General features: G+C 30.9%; 1 protein-coding gene and 1 non-coding gene across 3 annotated transcripts in view; both read right to left on the bottom strand.

The window, feature by feature from the left end:
• LOC137929481 (prion-like-(Q/N-rich) domain-bearing protein 25) overlaps positions 1–20420 on the bottom strand; it is a 42359-nt gene extending 21939 nt beyond the window's left edge. Inside the window, exon 1 of one of the 2 annotated variants that reach the window (XM_068772450.1) lies at positions 20258–20420. The gene's annotated coding sequence lies outside the window, so the exon portion shown is untranslated. Of the gene's footprint in view, positions 1–8306; positions 8383–20257 lie in introns of those variants that run through there. The other variant, XM_068772451.1, reaches the window with a different exon arrangement.
• TRNAR-UCU (transfer RNA arginine (anticodon UCU)) lies at positions 14088–14160 on the bottom strand. Its single transcript has one exon. It is a non-coding gene; the product is annotated as a tRNA-Arg (tRNA).
• Positions 20421–21365: the final 945 nt, after the last annotated feature.

Genomic DNA, 21365 nt, shown 5'->3' with positions numbered 1-21365 from the left:
TCAGTTAATACATTTGAAACTATTTCCCATTAGTTTCAAATGTATTAACTGAACTAAAAATCAGTGTGTTCTTGGCGTAATACATCACATCTTTATATAACCATCACAAAGTCGGTGGACGGGATTTTGTAAATCAAAAACTTTGATAACGCCAAACTTTCCAACGAACGTATCAATTATCCTATTAGGATTTGCTTTCGAAATTTCTAGAATGTAAAAATTAAGTGATACCATTTTGCTTCGATAGCTTCTTTACATTTCTTTGTATTTACAAAACCCTGTTACTATAGAAATTGTTTTCACAATTATTTTTAGTTAAAACACTACGACAACTAACTACATATATATATTACGCATTCTGAAGAAACCAAAACAGGTGGAATCTTTGGATATAAGGTTAGGGCTATATGATTAACTAAAGATATGTGTAAGCTAGAGTTGCGATGAAAAATCGCACCCTTTCTGGTAATCAATCAACAAATACGGTAATATCATCTATTTCATTTTGCCTGAACCTCACCCACTATTTTGTGTACATCTACTGTTGTTATTTTAGAATGTATAGTTTTAACTAGTTTTAAAAATTAAGTAAGGAACTTTCCTTTTTAATCATACCATAGGTAAAGCATCTTCTTATTTACAAATAATTGTTTTATTATTATTTAATAAGAACTAAACCAAACTTTATAACACTATAGAGCTTGATCGGCATTTGACAATTTTTATAGATGCATAACAACCAATAATCTAGCTTTGAGAAACTTCGTGCAATCAATAAAGAGCAGGAGCCAGGATTAGTGTAATCACTGGGGCTCTTAAAACCACTGGATGAAAGATTATGAAAAAAGGTTGGATGCAGGACGATTCCTACTAGTGAATCTATAAGGGAAGCCTGTGCTTAGCAGTGAATGTCTTACGACTTACTATTAATTATGTACCAGCGGAATTGAAGGTGATGAATGAATGAATGACTGAATGAAAACGATGAATGAGTGTATGTATGGGTTTTTAAAAAATATAATTAATACTTATGATCAGCCCTTAAACAACGTGTCATGAAAACCGTCCGCCATTGTCGACAGCTAGCAAGCGTGACAGGTCGCATAGGGATTTCTGTATGAAATGAAACAGTTCGACCACAGTTGCTTCTTTATCTCGCTCCACCCTTCGTTTGACGCAACACTCGGGCTGTGGTTAAAGCGTTTGTCCTCGTACTTTGTGATTTATGTTCATTGCTGCTATTTTAGGAGTAAAGACTACGTGTTTACTTATAATACCATACATGTATGCGTATCGTGTTCGTTTTAGAGTATGATTAGTTATAGGCGTAAAAATTTTAAACGGTTGAATGTATTTTTCCTTCAATTATTGAATGGTTTCAGAAATGAAACTGTTTATTTTTGTAGAGTTTGTACTGCCAGAAGTTACAGGTCTGCCTGATTTGAAAAGGAGAATTAAATTACGGTAACATATTTCTTATACAGGATAATTGTAAATATGTGTGAAAACTTTTAAGCTTTTTGTTGTCACATCTATAACCAATCATTCTGTAGGTAAGGCAATTACGAAACAAATGCAACCGTCTGTTAGTTCGAGCAAACCTTTCGTCTTCTCAGCTTACCACGTATTGGATAACAGGTATTAAGTTATTACATATACGGAATTGATATAGACCAGGGCTTCTTAAACTATGGGTCGCAACCCCAAATGGGGTCCCGTGGCAAAATTCTGGGGTCGAGGGATTTTAATGTCAAACTAATATAAATACAATTTTATAATTTTTTGTGCAATTTTAAATTTTAGATTTTTGTATGTTTCAAAACGAATTCTAAAACTATATATTTTCATATGTATATGCATATTGTTACCTAGTAAATAAATCATAAAAAAATATATTTTTTTTATATTTGTGTGGAGTCGTTAAGAAACTCGCAATCATAAATGGGGTCGTGAATAACAAAAGTTTAAGAAGCCCTGATATAGACAAATCTAATGTCATAATTATACGCTAATATAAATGTAAAGATGAACAATAAATGTGCGATGGATTCCTCGAGAAAATGTAGTGTGGTATATAAATAATTATAATTTAATTTAGAGTAAATAACTATTCAGAATGACGCGCTTTTTATATAGAAAACATTATTATAAATTTCATCATGTTTATTATGCATTTTAATGAGACATGGAGAGTTTTTCTACGAGATTGAATCAAGAATGTGGAGACCCGAAGACGAATGAAAGTAATCGATATAGAGATAGATATAGCGCGCAGAACAAATGTCTGCTATGGCTTTAGGTTCCTGGAGTCGAGACCACGGATCAGCAAGTGCAGGGCGGAACATCGTCTCATAATGTGAACAGATAATCATGTTAAGGTCCTTGGAAGGAACGGCAGCACATTGCACACGAGCACTGGCAGAAATTAGGAAGAATGCCTACGGGCCGGCTGTGACCGGGTTCAATCAGTCGTGGAATGAAAAGAAATGTAAGAAAATAATAAGAAAAACACAGACGACTAAATTAAATGTAACAGTGTGCCAAATGCTATCTATTTTAGGTATAGATGTCACGAACATATATTATAAATAGAATAATAATAGGATAAATAAATAGTAATTTATATATATAGATAGGTTAAGTAGTATAAGGTAAAGTAGACTTAAAAGCCGTATGGCTTTCGATATTAGTTTGGAAAGCAGGTAAAGGGAAGTTCAATATAAAGATAAAGGTAGATTGAAATAAATACTTACTAATAAGAAATTAGAGTAGATCCAAGAAACGATCAGATGTGGCAATAAAAAGTATTAGAATAAGCAATAATGTAATATAACTTTAGCAATATAAAGTATAATTTTTTTGTAAGAATGACAAACGTAGGTAACGAATATTTGAGAGAAAAACACCTTTGTTGTCTTACCAACCTCACAATTTACTCGCCGCTGTTTCGCGAGCGTTTCGATTTTAATTTGCGCGTTTCTCCGTTTGAAAATTAAAGTAAAAACTTTCTAAAATTCACTCTTCCGCTACGGATGCGATGCGATCGCATGAGATTCGTCTATTATTCTCATTTACAATCTAGACAATATTGCGGTTGTAATGACGAACTGTCACGGTAGGCGACGGAACTTGTCTAATTTTAAGGTTTTTGTAGCGATCGCATCTTGAGTAACCTTATAAGATAGCAGAATATAATAATACAATATACAGAGTGATTAGTTCTAGTTGTAAAAAAATATATTTATACTTTTTTGTGCACCATAGATAATAAATAGAGAAATAAGCAACAATTCGTATGGTACAAGGAGCGGTCTTATCGCTACATGTAATTCATTTGTCAGCAATAATTTATTTACATGCACGTCAACTTGTTACATACTTCCGATGCCGATGACACAACAGCAAAGACATTTGGATGGGATTTTCATCATCTAGAATGATGAACGTCCACTTGGGTGATAGGTCACCCACTAGATGAACCGACGACAAAGTTAAGGCAGTGTGAGACCAGTCATGGTGGCGACCTTTGGGGGTGGCCAGAGCCTTGCAGGGAGCGTCCAAGGACGATGAAAAAAAATTATCATTATTTACTTGTATATATTAACTCTTTAAGACGAATTCACCTCCCCGCCTTATATCCCCTATTACTGAAGATCGTAATCTTTGCTTGAAAGTTTATTGAAAGCTTTTTTATAAGGAGAATACGTTGTTATGATTAAATAAGACGATGTATGTTTATATGTATATATATTTGTATTGGTATGTTTGTATATGTATGTATTTGTATGTACTTACACTCTTTACTGCCTGTACACGTATCTCATCTCCATCCAAAGGTTGTCTGGTAGAGATCGCCTCGAGCGATAAAACCGCTTCTTGTACCATATGAATTGTTTCTTTTTTTTCCTCTATTTATTGTGTATGGTGTACAAAAAAGTGTTAATAAATAAATAAGACGTCATTCAAACGGCTACATTTATCTTTCCATTATAAAGCAGAAACACAAATAAACACTAAAGCTATACCTCAACCACTACAAGGAAACCCAGGTACTACTGAAGGCAAGTTTTGACCCTGTTGAGAACGTATCAATCTTTAACGGGTCAAAATTTTGATGCAAATCAATAATTCAACAAAATATTAGTGTGGATACACCTTTGAATGAAATCAATCATGTAAATAATTTGCTAACAATTTGATTTGCATAAATACTTCGCACGTTGTACATTGTGGCAATAAACATGGCCGTCCTCAAGGTCAGGCTGAGTAAATACGACCCGAGTTGTTCTGACTCATTATATTACGTAATAATTACGTACGACGTTTTGATACATGTAAAATAATAAAACCTATTCCCGTGCAACTTGAAAACCTTTAATATTAATCTAGCTGCGGTTTGAACAACCAGACAGAAATTTTTAGATTAACTGAATTATTATATAAACACTGCATTCTATACACCAATACCTCGCTTTGCGTCGTTTCGTTTTTTTCGAAGTTGCGTCGCTGCTTAATTAGTACTAATTTTCACTGTGCGTCGTTACATTTTCAAGGTTGCGTTGTTTTGGGTTCGAGTCTTTAATTTTTTTTTAATATTCTTTTTTTCTAAAAGATGGCAACACTTTTGTTCCTAATTGGGCCATGCCATCAAAACTCGGGGATTCCCTTTCTAACTAAAAATCAACTCAATTTTAATACAGTTTTATTTTCACTTTGTTTTGATAATTTTAGAGTTCAGTTTCAATTACGTAGTGCGTTGTAATGTAGTGTGTTGTGCTTTTTTTAAAAGAGAATAATAAATTTATATAAATTTTTACGTGTTTTTTCTGGTTACAAAAAAGTAAATATTATTACAATTTATTTAATGGTAGAGTTATATATATTTTTTTTAATGTTTACTTTGTTTAATTTTCTTTTTAAAAAGTAGTATTTTCTTGACCCTGGAACCTATCTTCGATCTTTACATGGTTTGCTATAGAAAATCTTAATTCACTTAGCGACGTTTCAATTTGCGTCGTGTTTTTTTTTGGAACGTAACCACGACGTAAAGTGAGGTATTGGTGTATACTGTATGTGTTGAGACGTTTTCTTAGTTAATCAGTTTATTATTTATTAAAACATACATAGATACAAGACATTATAAATACAAGGTTATATCAAAAGTGAGGTGATGAATGAAATGATTATGAAAGTGTGAAAGGAATGAAAGACTTGGTGAAGAAAGGAAGACGAATGATTAATTGACATTTAGGAGGAATAAAATATGAGAACGCAAATAATATGATTATTTTTTTTGTATAAATAGTCCCCTAGCACACAAGAGGAAGTATAAGACACTTTTATAAAGAGAGGCCATAAAAAAGGTTGTAGTGTCAAGATTCCGAAATATTGATAACGTTCACCCATTGGCACAAGGCCCATAAGGTTTTAAAGGCGAGTGGTTTTTTTGTACATCAAGTTAATATCCCAGCAGTGGGGACCAAACAAAGAACACTATTATATGCTACATAGTGATCATGATAAATGTAATCAGAAAAAGTTTTTTTCCGCGTATTACAAATTGCGATAGAGGTGTTGTCGACCACGGTAGACTGTCAAATGTTTCAGAGCCGGTCGCAAGGTCAACTTATCTAATTGCGCATTAGTGCCTCAAAAACCTACGTTCACCAATCGATCTACAGTTTTTATAGCTCATCGTTTATTCAGAAACTTCTAGAGAGTTCTCTAACGAATCGAAAAGATGAGACTGGAGAGAAGATTTAAATAAATTATCATGATGATGATCGATTGAAGATTCTAGAGTTACTACCGAAATAAGAATCGAACGAAGGTTCTGAAAAATCCTTGAATTTGTGCACGCGGTTAGTTAAGTCTAAGCGATTTAAGAAGAAGTAGTAGTAGAAGTGATGATAAGTGTAAGTACTAAGTGAAAAGTGTGAATTGTGGAATTCTTCAGTGACCGGTGCCGCAAGTTACGCACTTGTAAGACATATTAAGAGCGAGAGGTGCAATTAGACGGAGACAATGAGAGGCAGCGTTTAGTTAATAATACGTTGTACTAGTCTCGTACTATGTTTGGAGAAATTGCATTCTGTAGCATCAGTGTGTTAATTAATATATAATAATTCTCTTTCTGTGACCTCAGTAAATAAAGTTTGTTCAATAACTACGCTTTATTTTAATTCCGAAGCGCAATTCCGCAACAATGTACATACATGTCCAACTGCCTTTAAAGTTACTCAACAAACGTACGGGGTGAATACAAAGAGATTTATTAATGCAATAGGCACTTTGAGGTGTTTGCAATAAAATAAAAAAAACTAGACTTAACATCTAAGTTGTGCAGCTTTGTACTTTATTAACAACGTTTTTTTATTTATACGTCAATAGAACGATGACATGTTAGCCAATGTGATAGAAAGTGACCCAAAGGATACTTTTAAGAACATTATTAAAACTAATTTATATACACCAATACCTCACTTTGCGTCGTAGTTACGTTCCAAAAAAACACGACGCAAATTGAAACGCCGCAAAGTAAATTAAGATTTTCAATAGCAAACCATGTAAAGATCGAAGATAGGTTCCAGGGTCACGAAAATACTACTTTTTAAATAGAAAATATAACTCTGCCAATAAATAAATTGAAATAATATTTACCTTTTTTGTAACCAGAAACAACACGTAAAAATTTATATAAATTTATTATTCTCTTTTAAAAAAGCACAACACATTACATTACAAACACTACATAATTAAAACCGAACTCTAAAATTAGGAAAACAAAGTGAAAATAGAACAGTATTAAAATTGCGTTGATTTTTAGTTAGGAAGGGAATCCCTGAGATTTGATGGCATGGCGCAATTAGAAACAAAATTGTTGCCATCCTTTAGAAAACAAAAAAAAAATTCAAAAAAAATTAAAGACTCGAACCCTAAACAATGCCACCTCGAAAATCTAACGACGTACATCGAAAATTATTACTAATTAAGCAAACGACGCAAAGTGAGGTATTTGTATATACAAATTGTGTAGTTAAAAAAATAGAAACCATTTAAATACAAATTTATACCGTTAAAAGAAAAGATAAAAAGGTCATTAACTTTGTAAGTAATACGTTTTTATCGGAAAAAGATAGCATTTTACAACAAAGCATTTTCTACGCAGCTTAACATATTCACTAGCTACAAATATCATTGAAGTAAGACATGGTAAAGCTTATAAATTATATTCAGATCCATGTGATATCGTACAAAGACATCCTTCTCAAAATTCAGAATATTCACAGAGATGAAGTACACTACACATACAATTGAAATAACACATAGATTATAGTTACCAAAATCGACGATAATTATCAATTAACACAAACTTCGACCCTCTAGGGTATGCTAAACAGACGGAATGGAAAACGCATACAGAGTTACAGACCTAGCGCACATGTTAAATAACTGAAAACCTTTTATATATATCTCGACTTAATTTCCTTACTTGGAGATATGAACTACCAAAATCTATATGTACCGCATATTTTTAACTTTAATGATATGAATTTTCGCTATAACTTAGTTGTAACAAATCTAAGATAAATCTTCCATCTTTTCCCAAGGAAAGTTTGGTTACAATGTACAAATTTAAAAAATAGACACGTCCTAATTCGTAACGTAAAACTAATGTTGAAAGTAACAGCCATTTGATTGTATTATAAAATCTAAAAAAATTCCCAACACTGCAATTGTTATGCTTTAATGTTAGCTGTTTGTATTTTTAGTAATTTCATTTTATGATATGGACCTCTGTGTGTGTAGACCTCCTTTATTCAAGTTGGCATTGTCATGCACTTTTGAATAGCGAAATATTTTAAAATTACAAATTGTAAGCACCATTAGAATGCTGATCTTCTGAGAAAAGCCGGCTAGAAACTCATTAAAGCTGTTTCTTTATGAAATTTTATAATGTTTGATATAAACATTATAATATCAACCAGATAAATGAAACATCAAAGTTCAACACATGTCGATCAACTAAAAACACATATATATATATATTTGATATAACCTTAATGTATTCCTCGATCTTACAATACAACCTTTTAATATCGCAAAGACTAAAAATATAACGTTATATTTTCAAGCGCAACAGAAAGAGACAAACCAAAAAATGTGTAACAGAAACTGTACCTTATAAAACTTGAAAATGAGCACATAAAAATGTTCCAGTGAAAAAGGAACACTTAACATCCTCAATGAAGATATTTGGTATATATAAAATAAATCAATATTAATATATAAGATAAAAAAAATACCTTTAAAGTACAGACATCTAACTGTATTTCAAATCACAAAACAAACACACGGTTTCTTACTATATTTGAGAATGCGTATAACAAACATTTAAAGCACTTGTCTAAATTTGTACACTTGTACGCGGTATGGCACGAGGCGTGGTTGACAACTGATTGTGTTATCAATACAGTGATATGATAAATCGTTTTGATTCATCGATTAGTCAGCGAGTTGGCCTGCAATTCTTCGACGCCCTTTAAATTGATTTGTGGTGACATCTATTGTTGGTGTCAAAATCTGTGCATTATGTTTTCTTTCGATTCATACTTTCACTTTTTACGATATTTAACAAGTGTAGTAATTTTAGGTAATTAAGATGGACTAGTGGTTTTTCATTTCTGCATGGTAATTGGTTATAGAAGTATAAGCTTTTAAATAGGTAAAAATATAATTGCAATCACCCCGTATAATGTGATCACTATGAAATACGTTACATTAATTTATTTTCTCTATTGGAATGCAACAGGTTAATTACTTCTGGCAATACAAAATCTGCAGGGTTAATAAAACAATATTTAATTTTAATATTTTGTAATATGAATTGCAAAAACTCTTTTTCTTACTTTGTTATATTTAGTTTATTTTTGAAACCATTAATTTTTGTAACAACGTGTACAATGCATTAATTGGCGATAAATAAGCAATACATTGACCTATTTAAAGCCACACCTGTAACACAAATCACTTTGTATAAGAATTTCTCTGTTCGAAAGTTTTTTGTAGGCATTTTTTTCATGAATAAATGCTGTGTTGTAAATGCCAAAATAAGCTGACGGCAGCTTATTTTGGCATGTACAACTTCCCTTAGACTTATTTACATGAACTAAACACGTAGGTTCCTTCAGAAACATCGGTTTGGCCTGGCACGTTTATGATTTTACCAGACTAGTTAATGCAGATAAATAATATATGAAATAATAAAACAGAGTTTAATGTGAAAGAAAGTTTAAAAGACCATGAGAATAAGGTAATGATGTTAATATAAAATTTAGCGAATATTTGACATTACGTTTTATGGTAAAAGTTCCGTTACAGTTTGGACTTGTGGACATGAGGATGTGTAGTTTTCTTTTGCAACAAAAAGAAATGCCATTTGTTTTGTTTTACATTAGTAGTACTCAACATATCTACATATAGTGATAAAAAAGACATATTGATAAGAAAATAAATATATAGAAAATAGTAAAATCAATGTCATCAATACCCGAAGTGTAAACGTAAACACATTGCGACATGTTAATTACATTGCAGTATCTGTATTTACGTCAAATTATATAGATGTTTATAAACAAAAGAAACTATCATTAGATCTAATCATGATCTGTCAAAATAAAATAGTGGTTACGAAATTCAAAATATTTTAAAATAAAGAAACACCAGATAAAACAACCGCAAAGATCGCCGGCCGCTGTTTAAGTATATCTGCTCTATACTAATTTTTTAAACTTGGTGTTTATAATGTGTTTAGGTTTAAAGACTGAATAATGTTATACCGATGGCACAAGAGAGCGATGTCGCATGAATCGGTGCGTTTTGAGTTCAACGTTACGCTGTTAGTGGCTTAACATTCTTCGAAACTGTGCTGCATTGGAAATGTATTGTTACCGTCGCAGACTTTATGCATTTTAAAAAAATTCCTGCACCTTTTTTTTTAGAAAAAAAAATTATAAAGAGCTTCACAGCTTTGATAATAATACTATATCTGCATTTTTAAATAATAATTTTAATAAAATAAATATCATAGTAATATCTTAACTTTGTAACGTGAATCAAATTTTAAATATAGGCTGAATATTCCGAACGCCTTTGCCGAAAAAACTTGCGTTCCACAAAGGAGAGTTGAAGTGTCGTATGCGAGACGGCAATGGAAAGTGGATCACGCACGGCGGGCGGCATGAGCGGTTTCTAGAACGTTCGTTCAAGGTCACCGCAGCTGTCACACTTGAGCATCCTGTTCGCAAATAGCCTCGAGGGGTCTGAGTGCGTGCTCGAGAATGGATTAAAGATGAGGTCCTTACGCTCAGTAGTTAGTATTCTGTATCTATTTTTATTTTATATTTACAAACTTTTCGCAACCATTAATATTTTAACATATGTCACGACTTGCACAATAATAGTACGGTGTTAGTTATAAATGTCCCGTGTTTAGAAACAAACACAAAATATTCTTCCAATATTAAACATACTGTAGTATGTAATATCTTAATTACTAATATAGCGAATAAGCCTGACGACATAGTAGCTGGGAGTCGCAGGAAACAGCAGAAATAGACAGGTCGCCGTGTGTATTTTTTGGGGAGAGAACCTATACCCATAGGGCATCTTTCAACTGATATGATACATGATTAAGATAGATCTGGTTTTTCACGGACTATTTTATAACAAAACTTTGTATGATACTATTTATACCGCGTTGACTGTATCTACAAATTCATTGTTCACATTGTTTGACGTATGTACATGAATATTGAGAGTGAAAGTTCCTTAGATGGAAAAATGAGGTCGAAACCATATACTGGTATAAACGTACAACTCATTTGTCAGCACACGGCTTTTACAGATATTTCCAATCATTCTGTATAAAGTGATCACTTTGAAATAAGTTACATTATTTTTTCGTATGGAATGTAACAGGCCAATAGCTTATGTCAGTATAAAGTCTAAAGAGAGATATTAAAAAAAAGTTCGAATTTTGAAATCGGTTTTTCTTTCTATTTTATCATTAGGTTATTTATAATTTCTGAAACTATTGAATAATAGGGTGTTTGATAGGGTTGTATTAATAAATCGGAAAACACTAGTGTCACTCTTATATAAAATACTTTAATACAGAGTATGTATCTACTAAAAAAAAGTTTAAAATCTGTTTATTGCAAAAGTCCGAAACAATATTATGCAATCGTATTTCTTATTTTTACATTTAAAGTCACGACGCGTCCGAGGTCAAATCAATATAATGTAACCTTAGGAAAATAATTCAGAAATAGCCGACGGTGGTTATTTGCGGCCTATTGTGTTTACTAAACTAGGGTTGTCGATAAGAAATATCTAGTACTCGAACTTTTAAACCGATAACTACTCTAGATAGTTCTCGAATCGGAATGCTAAACTATATTGTGACAGCCCGAGCTGAGTTCTCCTTTTTACGAATTAAAAGCTCCGTGGTCTGAGGATTTGAAAAAGCATTTTACGAATAGAGCCAGGTACTCGAGAGAGTTCCACGAATTTAGTTACTAAAGAATTAACTAGATCCCCCCACTGGATGGATCGACATCATAGTTAAGGCGTAAAGCAAGACTGATCACCACGGCGATGTAGAAGTCGGCGTAGGCTGCTAAAATTAAAAAATAAATTAGTATACATATTTTTGGGACATAATAATCTGCATTATAAATTTTTGTATAAAAAATAGGTTATTAAATATTTTAGGTCAATCGGTAAAATATGTAGGTGAAATATACACAACACTAGACTCCACGTACAGTGAGAGCGGTAAACGTCACCTGTCACATGGTTTTTCCCGCCAATTTTCCGCAATACAGATAAATGAACATACGCCGGAAAACGTTGTGGATAATGAAAACGTCCTTTTATTTCACATACGTCAATACTACGCTTGAGTATTTTCGATCATGTTTACCGATTCAGCAGTTTCTTTATGTACAAGTGTCATATTTTTGGAATAGGTGAATGAAAAAGTTCAATTTGAGAAGGTATTCTATTATTATTACAATCATTTGAATACACTACATTTTGAATACATAGCATTTTTATTTGAAATTAAGTTATTGATATTAGTTAGTTAGTTAGTTATTAATATTACATAATTTACAAAAAAAAATCTAATCATATTTTAATCCAAACTAAACATTTAGTACAAAACTTTCTAGAATTTTCTACTTTAAATAGAATGCTATTTTGAATCCTTCAAATAACCAAAGTTTTCAACAAAACTTTGGTTATATTTAAAATTTTCATTTAGGACTTGATGTGTGTATATTAAATCAAAAAGTAACAGAAATCTTCAAATAATAAAGTGTTTTTGGTATATAGCGGTTTATCGAAAATGTTAAAATTCTTTATAAATAACAAACCAGAATCTATTTAATATACACTTTTATTACATCAATAAATCAATGAACTCATTGACCGACTGACCGAATGAAGCTTGTACGTTACCAAAATAGGGGCCCCATGATTTTCGTAATCATAAAAGAAAATAATAAATGACGAATAAACACAAAAAAAATCACAAATTTATTGAAAAATTCAAAAATAAATAAAAAGTTCAAATATAAAATAAAATTATTTCATGTTTAAATATAATTATCCTTGTCAAATGCACGTCAAATTATAATTCATGGCTTCAAAGATGTCCAGATTTGCGTTACACGTATAGTCACCCTATACAGAAAGAGGAATCAATAATGGAAGTTGTAAAACCAGGTATGCTCCACTAGCAAGAACGAAAAAACAAAGGCGTATAACAAGAATTTAAAAACATTATTATGTTTTTTGCCTAAATTAAAATTTATATCTATTAATTCGACGGATTGATTTAATAGAATACTCTTTCAACTGCGCTTTTTAAGCAAATGGAAGAGACAGATGATTGTAATGGACGTAAAGATTTATTAAGGTCTGTTTATACATGCTGCTTTTTTAATGGTGCTTTAATTACAATTTGTAAATCTTGTTAAAAAATCATATGTTAATAATAAAATTTTGTATAGAATCATTATTCTAGAGCGCAAAAATAACTTTTTTCGATAGATGTTGTCACCGATATTTCGCCACCATTATAAACGCGACCTTATGACATTACCCTTAACCTATATCATGACAATATGAATTTTATGGTATTTATTCTGTCCACTGATAAACTAGCGAATATTCAAGATGTATGTTAAGTTACTATATTAAAAGTAATTATGTTATTTCTAGCGTTATTGAAACAAAACATACACAAAACGAACTTTCGAGAAGGTCTCCAGAGGCGGAATAATTCCTTAACTATGTATCTTCCTAAACAATGGCAGCGTTAAACGTCATGTGTCAAAGAATTTACCCGCCATTTTTTATAACCTCAAACAAATATCGTAAATATTAATTAAATGTAAAATTTTAAATTTAAACATGGTTAACATTATCTTTAATATTGCCTTAAAAAAATTACCAAAATATTATTAACTATGATCGTCTTATTTTATGTGTTCTAATACTATAGTTTATTATTTACTGTTTCTTCTAATAAAGGAAGAAAATTATTTATTTTCTTTATGTTGGTGACTGCCTATTCCATAAATACTAGAAACAAATTATCATTACAATGCAAATACGGAAACCACTATGTGACAATAGTATTAAATTCATTTGTTCGTCTATTGAATTGTTCTTTATGACATTACCGTTTTACCGTACGCTTTGTTTATAAATGTTTTAGTTTTGGTATTGTTTTGAATTATCATATTTATACTGTACAAAAAAATTTTATAAAATTTCTGTGTCATATATTATTCTTTAATTAACAAATACAAAAAGTTTTTAGGCTAAAATTTGTGATTCTCCATCAAAAATTTTAACCAAAAAAAATTCATAACGCAAATAGTTTCTGCAAATAATTTTGAAAAAAAAAAAGGTTACAAATGTTTTAATAGTTTTAAAATACTCCTAGAAACAGCTTTAATTGATAAAAAATGTTTCAAAATGAAAAAACGGAAAAAAAGGAATTTATAATTCTGCATCCCTGGTGGGGATCGAACCCACGACCTTTGGATTAGAAGTCCAACGCGCTATCCTCTGCGCCACAGGGACGATGACTACAATAGTGAAATTAATTTATACGTACTACTATGCTTATTCTTATTGTATACGATAAATATAATATTCACATAAGATCAAATCGCTGACAGAGATATGGGTAACGAAATACCATTCAAATATAAATTTTAACGCAAAACATCATAGAAGCTATTTTTTATTGTTTTGTCAGGAAAACATGGTTATTGTGTCATGGTTGATTTTTCTATAATTATATGATTAATGGAGATCATAAGAAAAAAATGTTTGAATAAAATATACGTGGACTGTACTTTGTATACATGCTTTTTATAACGTTATATACATTAAGAATTATTTAAATTACCGTTTCATGTCATATCATAGATATAATGTAACATTACCGATATTATAATAGTCCAAAATTATATACTTAACATTACGAGACCTTTGCCTTGAGGCTAAAAGCCATGCCTGCCATAAAAATTATGAGTTATACTTTTAAACTTTTAATTGTTGTAATTATGTTGTACATAAATTTATATTATTGCTTGCATGAAAAAATATAAAAATAACTATTCGTTTTTTTTTTTAATACAAAAACGATCTCTGAAATATTTTACCTTATTTTAATATTGAAATGACACGTTATTAACTTCTGGCAGTATAAACTCTGCAAAGACAGATAGCAAAAAATAATTAAGTTTATTAATAATAATGCGTATTTATAAAAATGTTTCTACTACTATATTATTACTGCATTATTTATTATTTTTTAAGAAATTGTTTTTAGAATTGGATATACATAAATACTATGTATTAACTGCAAATGGTCTTTACATCTAGCACTTAAGGAATATAGACCTATAAGCTGTTGAAAATTCCTAGTTTGAAATAGAGAATTCAAAACAATGCACCAATACAATGTGGCCGGTCAATGTGAAGCAACGAACTCCGCTGGGCAGCCGCGAGCGTCCTCGAAGACGGACGACGTCGCGGGGAGTCGGAACTGGTTTTGTCTCCGCCTCGTGTCTAGCAAGGAAACAGGCTGTGCAATACTGGCCAATAAAACGCCACTTTGTTGTGCATATAGTTTTATTTTTTTACCAATAACCTTCGTTCCGATCGCAGATTTACATATACACTAGTCTTTGATTTTGTCCGCGTGGAATTTAAAAAAAAAACTTTAAATTTATTTTATTTTTTTTTTCAATTTTTCTAAAATAAAAATAGGCCATAGTTACTCCTTATATCAGTTACTTGGCAGTATAAGTCCCGTTAAAATCAGACCAGCGGTTTCAGAGATTAGCCGGAATAAACAGGCAGACAATTTTGATATATGTACCGTTTATATATTCAAATGCATATAGTAAAAAGCGTTTATTTTTATATTACAAAAAACCTTTCAATTTTATTCATTTGTTTGCATAGACATATCACAAATTTATCAAGTATAATAAATGATATAAATCATATATTACGAAAATAATTGAAAGCAGTGACGGCTAATGTACATAAAGAGGTTTTACACCTATAACCAATTACTTTGTACATAACTCATATATAATTTCAATGCGATATTACTAATGTCGTATAGTCACCGAATTAATTAATATATTACAAACCAAATTAATGGTTCAATTTTAATAAAATTGTGTTCTGTAAGTGGTTTAACACGACATGATTTTTTTAGGTTATGTTTGAGATGACTGAACAGTGTCAGTATAATCGATTGCAGACTTACAAGCAACGGAATAGAACCGTTAGTTTGCTAGAATATCATTAGATAAAATTTTTGAAATTCGTTAAAAACACAATTTCAAAGCAGTAATCTAAAACATCATAAGTTCAAAGCAGTAATCTAAAACATCACAAGTTTAAAGCAGTAATCTAAAACATCACAAGTTTAAAGCAGTAATCTAAAACGTTGTAAGTTCAAAGGAGTAATCTAAAACTAAGTTCAAAGAAGTAATCTAAAACATAATAAGTTCAAAGCAGTAATCTAAAACATCGTGTTCAAATCGACAGTTTAAATAAATATTGAAATTCAATTACAGTTGTTGCATGATTTGATATGATTTGTCCGCAGAACGTTAAAAGTTAATTTAATATTATTTTCCATATTATTCACTATGAACAATTGTTTACGTCGTGAGAAGAATGCTAGAAGAACCTAATTTGATATAAACATATATCTCAGATCAGATATAATTTTTGTGTGCCATTCACATCTACCGGTTTTCTCTGAATCAACCTGGATGTCTATCCAGAGAGTGGATAGACATCCAGGTTGATTCATTTAATATTATATATTAAGTTTTGTTAGGATGTAATTTAAAAAGTTAACTATGAAATTGTGTGCGAATCTATTTTTATAATTAACCATAATTTAGACATTAAGTCGAATATAACAATCATTAAAAATGTAGTATAGTTTCATTTGTTTATGATTTATATATCAAACTATGTTAGGACAATAATTATACACGCTATGTATCAAGACAGTTAATATTTTATATAAATATTTTTCTTTGACGACATCGCGTGATTTTAAAATAATGTATGTAATGCATGGAACATTGTTTTGGCAAGCCTTTAAAAAGAGGACTTTCGTTACGAATAAGCTTCGTTGACCTTGGCACAGATAAAATGTTTTACTTTTAATACGTTCGTAATATTTTCGTACGTGTCATTGTTATTTTTTTAATCTGTATTTCGACAATAAGAATAAAATTAAATGATTATTCATATTTTTAAATTTACTTGCCTTTAGAGATAAAAAGAGGGATACTTTTATGTTTCCTTTTGTTAATTTTATGCCTTAAAACGATACAAAGTAAACTTCTGTGTGTAGAGAAACGTGCACGTTCTTAGGAGGCGGCCGCCCGCTCCCTAGCCGCGAACAGCGGGGCGAATCGAGGTTGGATCCGGATCCATCCTTGGCTCGCCTGTGGTCCACGCTGCCGTCCCAAGCCGCGTACACAACATCAACACTACACAGCTCTACTTGGGTAGAGCGGTTTACTACGTGCGAACGTTATCGTACAACTGGAATGCGTCTGTCCAGTTTCTGTTTTATTTTTAAGGTCCATTTTTAAGACCCTTCCGCTACGTGAACTCAGTTCCGATGAAGCTGTAAAAGCCACCGGGCTAACAGCATCAACTTCAAACGAAACCAAGCCAAGTAGAGTAACATTCATTTTAATATTCTCACAGATAATAAAAACATGGATTCATTCGTTTGTTAAAATTTTACAAGGGTGAGAATTGTAGGAATTTTTGTTACTTATGTTACAGTTGCAAGAAATTTCAAATTAACTTTTGTTCTGAAAATACTAAGGCTTGAAAGAGTATTATTAATATAGATTGGAGATGGTATCTACAATCTTTAACAAAAATTCCTAATTCGATGCGAAGTTTCATCATTCATTCATTGATCATTCATTCAGTCATCATTTCAATCACAGGACACTCAGTGCTATGATGCAGTGATATGGGGCTTCCCTCATATATTTATAATAAGATCGTAACCTATCTACTGTCGCATCAGTGATTTTTTGAATTAAGAGAGAATATAACCATAGATTATATTAACAAATACCGTTATGCATTACCTGATATTTTCATTAATTAATCGTGACAAGAAATGTATTGTATTAATGCATTAAAGAAATACCTTTAACAAAATGAATTCTGATAAATAAAATGCATCGATAATTTGTTTTATTTTTAATTAGGCGCGCAATTACGATGACGTTATTTTTTTTCGTACAGAGTACAGAGTATTAAAAATGTTTCTGCTTTAAATTTTCCAGTTCACTTTTTTATTTACGACAGATTATAAATATGTTATAGAGAATAAAAAATAATTTATTTAAAACTAGTAATATGTTTTGGTTTTTGGCCTTGCCAATAATTTTTGTTGTATGAAGACGGAAGAATTAATCTTTTTTTTACTTATTTGATCATTTTATTATTATAATTATTTTAATTTATGCTTTGACGGCGTATGTCAAATTTTAAATAATAATATATAAACGTGAAAAATGAAGAATAAAGGCTTATCATTAAAAAAATAAACGTCTCCTTGTTTATATGAAAAGGTAACCTTTAATTGGAACCAGTCAGTTAACAAGACCACAATTACATTTACCATCGCGGTTAACTGTGCACGTTTTATTTTTTATCTGTATAATTGGTCGCAGCGAGCTATAAATTTTATATTTATATGCAATAACGATCTGTGCAATGGATTCGAAATTTAAATAATATTCTTTTTTATGTCTTATTAAATAAGAACATTTTCACAATAAATGGCGCAACGGAACTGTTGGTCACCTGATGATTATATATATAGATGTAATCTCATATGATATTAAGGGTTGGGAAATCCAAAATTCATACTAGTATAAACTGTTTTATCTTTTGAATTTACATCATCACAGGTTTGAGGCGATCAAATATAAGAAAGTGGCCTGACGTCCTTTACAGTAACGGCGCTTAAATTTTTGACATCTATTTCTAGATATTATCCTCCCAAGATTTCTAATAAGACGTAAAGACTCTTCAGACGATTTTAACAAGCATATCCTCTTTTCGACTTAAAACATGGGGATAGATCATACCGCCAAAGACCTGATTATAGTTATTAAAAATATAATAATCTACAGTATTCATTCAATGCTAGATTTAAAAATCAAACAACTTTATGTGCGTGTGACTTCATAAAAAATGACACTAAGGAATAATGTTTTCGTCACAAGGCTGTTTAAATATTTATTCATATATGTAATTATATATTATAAAGAATGTATTGTCTCATTGAGATTCTTTCACCTGTTCTTCTTGGGACTGAGGCATTTATGAAGAGAACAGATTGTTGAATCGAAATAACGTCATCGAGAAATGTTATTCATCGTATTTTAAAAAAAGAATTTTTCAATTTGAATTTGACAATTTGCATGTGTCTATTGAAAAACGTTACAGTGTCTAATGAGTCAAAGAAACCAAGTACAGTTTTGTTAATGCGTTAAAACAGGAAAATTTATAACATTCATAATATAATAGGGGCGCTAATTTACGAAATTGGGCCACAACCTTAGCACGCGGTAGTTAAAAGGGCAGACTTCAATTATATACCTCGTGGTAAATACGTATGACGTATTTGGCTTAAGATCGTGATTTTAAAATTAAAAAGAAAAACATTTTCAAGATATTCAGCCAGTATATGTGCTAGATATGAATTAAATGATAATGGAGGTAGCATCATCAATATCATTTTAGCAATAAGACTAGACACGGGTCTCCCCCATACATCTCCAGCAGGACCGGTTGGAAGCGGTCTGCGTCTAGCGTCTTCCGACGACCCTCACAAGGTCGTCGGTCTAGCTTGTGGATGGACGCCTTACTCAGCGCTTGCATATATATATATGTTTATACATATACATATAAATTTATATTACTAGATATACCCTTTCACGCGTTGTTGTATCTAATAGAAATTCTGAAGAAAAACGCTGTGTTGATATCTTAAATATAAACTGATGAAAGGAAAAACTAACCTAAAATGGATTGGATGTATAGTTTTTTTAAATTATCGAGTAGTAAGATAGACATATATACATTTATTTTCATCTACATAGATAACGCTAAGTACTAGAATTTTTGAAACTATAAACAGAAACTTTATTAACATATGTATTTTAGATTAATTTACCTATATTACAAGACTTACAATTGTACGTTTTCCATCAAATTAAAATAGTTAAAAAAGTAATAAAATATTAATCTTAAAACTTACACGGACTAATTTCATAATTGTCAATTCAGTAAAAACTCTTTGCAAAAAAAGAACATTTAAAATTATTAGAATGATTAACTAATCTATAGCTCTAAAAACATTTGTACGTTTTTAAATTACCTGATAAATATTTATATTATTCAATCTGTAATCTTTACTATATTTCCGGCACAAAAACCGTCATCAATTTAAAACAGAAGTCACCAGTAGGTATATATAAACGCTCGCAATAAAATTCGACACGCGAATTAAATTATCAGCAAAAACTACAACGATCAGTCGGAATAATCGTTATTGTTTTTTGTACCAATAAACCAAAAAAATATTACTCACCATAATATAAAAAAACGTTTAGGCAAACACAAAAGTACGATAGATGTTCTGTTATTTGTAATAAAAAAAAAACTTGTATTATTTAATCTATATTTTCAAGTCACATCACCATAACAACGCGACGAATAACGCTCTTATCGGATGACGCATGCGTACGGTCGGACGTTCGCGGACCAACTGCCAGTTTTCGCGCCATCAGGCAATCTTCGTTTGGAAATTACACGCTTACTTTCGTCACGCGGTTTCGTTCACAATTCTAAATTAACAAGTTAGTTATTTTAGCAAATATATATAAAATCAGTCTAAATTCTATTAATTGTTCAATTATATATATTTATTCAATAATTGTATTAAAATGTAAATTATTTTTTTTAAATTTAGTAAAGTCTAAGTCGTTGGATGCAGACAGCACAACAGTCGTTGTGGCCATCTTTGGAGGAGATGATGCCTTGCAGGGGGAGATTCGGTGTTGTGATGATATCCTATGTGACCACATAAATTTTAGTTAAAAAAATTGTCTGCATTTAGAAATACAAATTTCGTAAGCTGTAATTATTTTTTTAAATATTACTTCTTTAATACTCGTAATATTATGTCTTTACTCTTATTAAAATTTGTTCTTATTGTGTGGACAAGGAAACACGCCAGATACAGCCACTGGTATCTTAACACAAAGAACGCTTTTGACATTTCACGAATTGAGCGGGAAATTGATATTGATCCATTTCTGGACCAATCTTTGAACTGTTAAAGGTCGAAAATGATATCCATTGATGCGGAATAAGGTGTCGCAACGTACCTCTTTTATCTTTAAAGATATCGATTGTCATTTAGAGTGAATTTAATAAGTGAACGGAGTAATTTCGACAGAGTATTAAATTTCAAATTTGGTATCAAACTGATTTTAATTTATGTCGATAAAATTAACTTAAACTGATTTTATTTTTAAGAACTTTGTAATAATATGGAAATATTTTCTTTTTCTGTTTTTTTTTCTTACAGGTTTATTTTTCAGACATAGTTTGGTAATAGATCCAGCAATTAATTTGCGTTTTATTGATACATTATTTCTCGATAGTCAATTTTTTTAAATATGACCTAGATCACC

Source organism: Battus philenor, unplaced genomic scaffold, assembly GCF_028537555.1.
Source record: "Battus philenor isolate CCGP_79_NKW_IND1 unplaced genomic scaffold, ilBatPhil1.0.hap1 SCAF_5, whole genome shotgun sequence".
In the NCBI taxonomy this organism is placed as follows: domain Eukaryota; kingdom Metazoa; phylum Arthropoda; class Insecta; order Lepidoptera; family Papilionidae; genus Battus; species Battus philenor.
The sequence above is the reverse complement of the archived record's forward strand: the minus strand, read 5'-3'. Positions and strand labels throughout refer to the sequence as shown.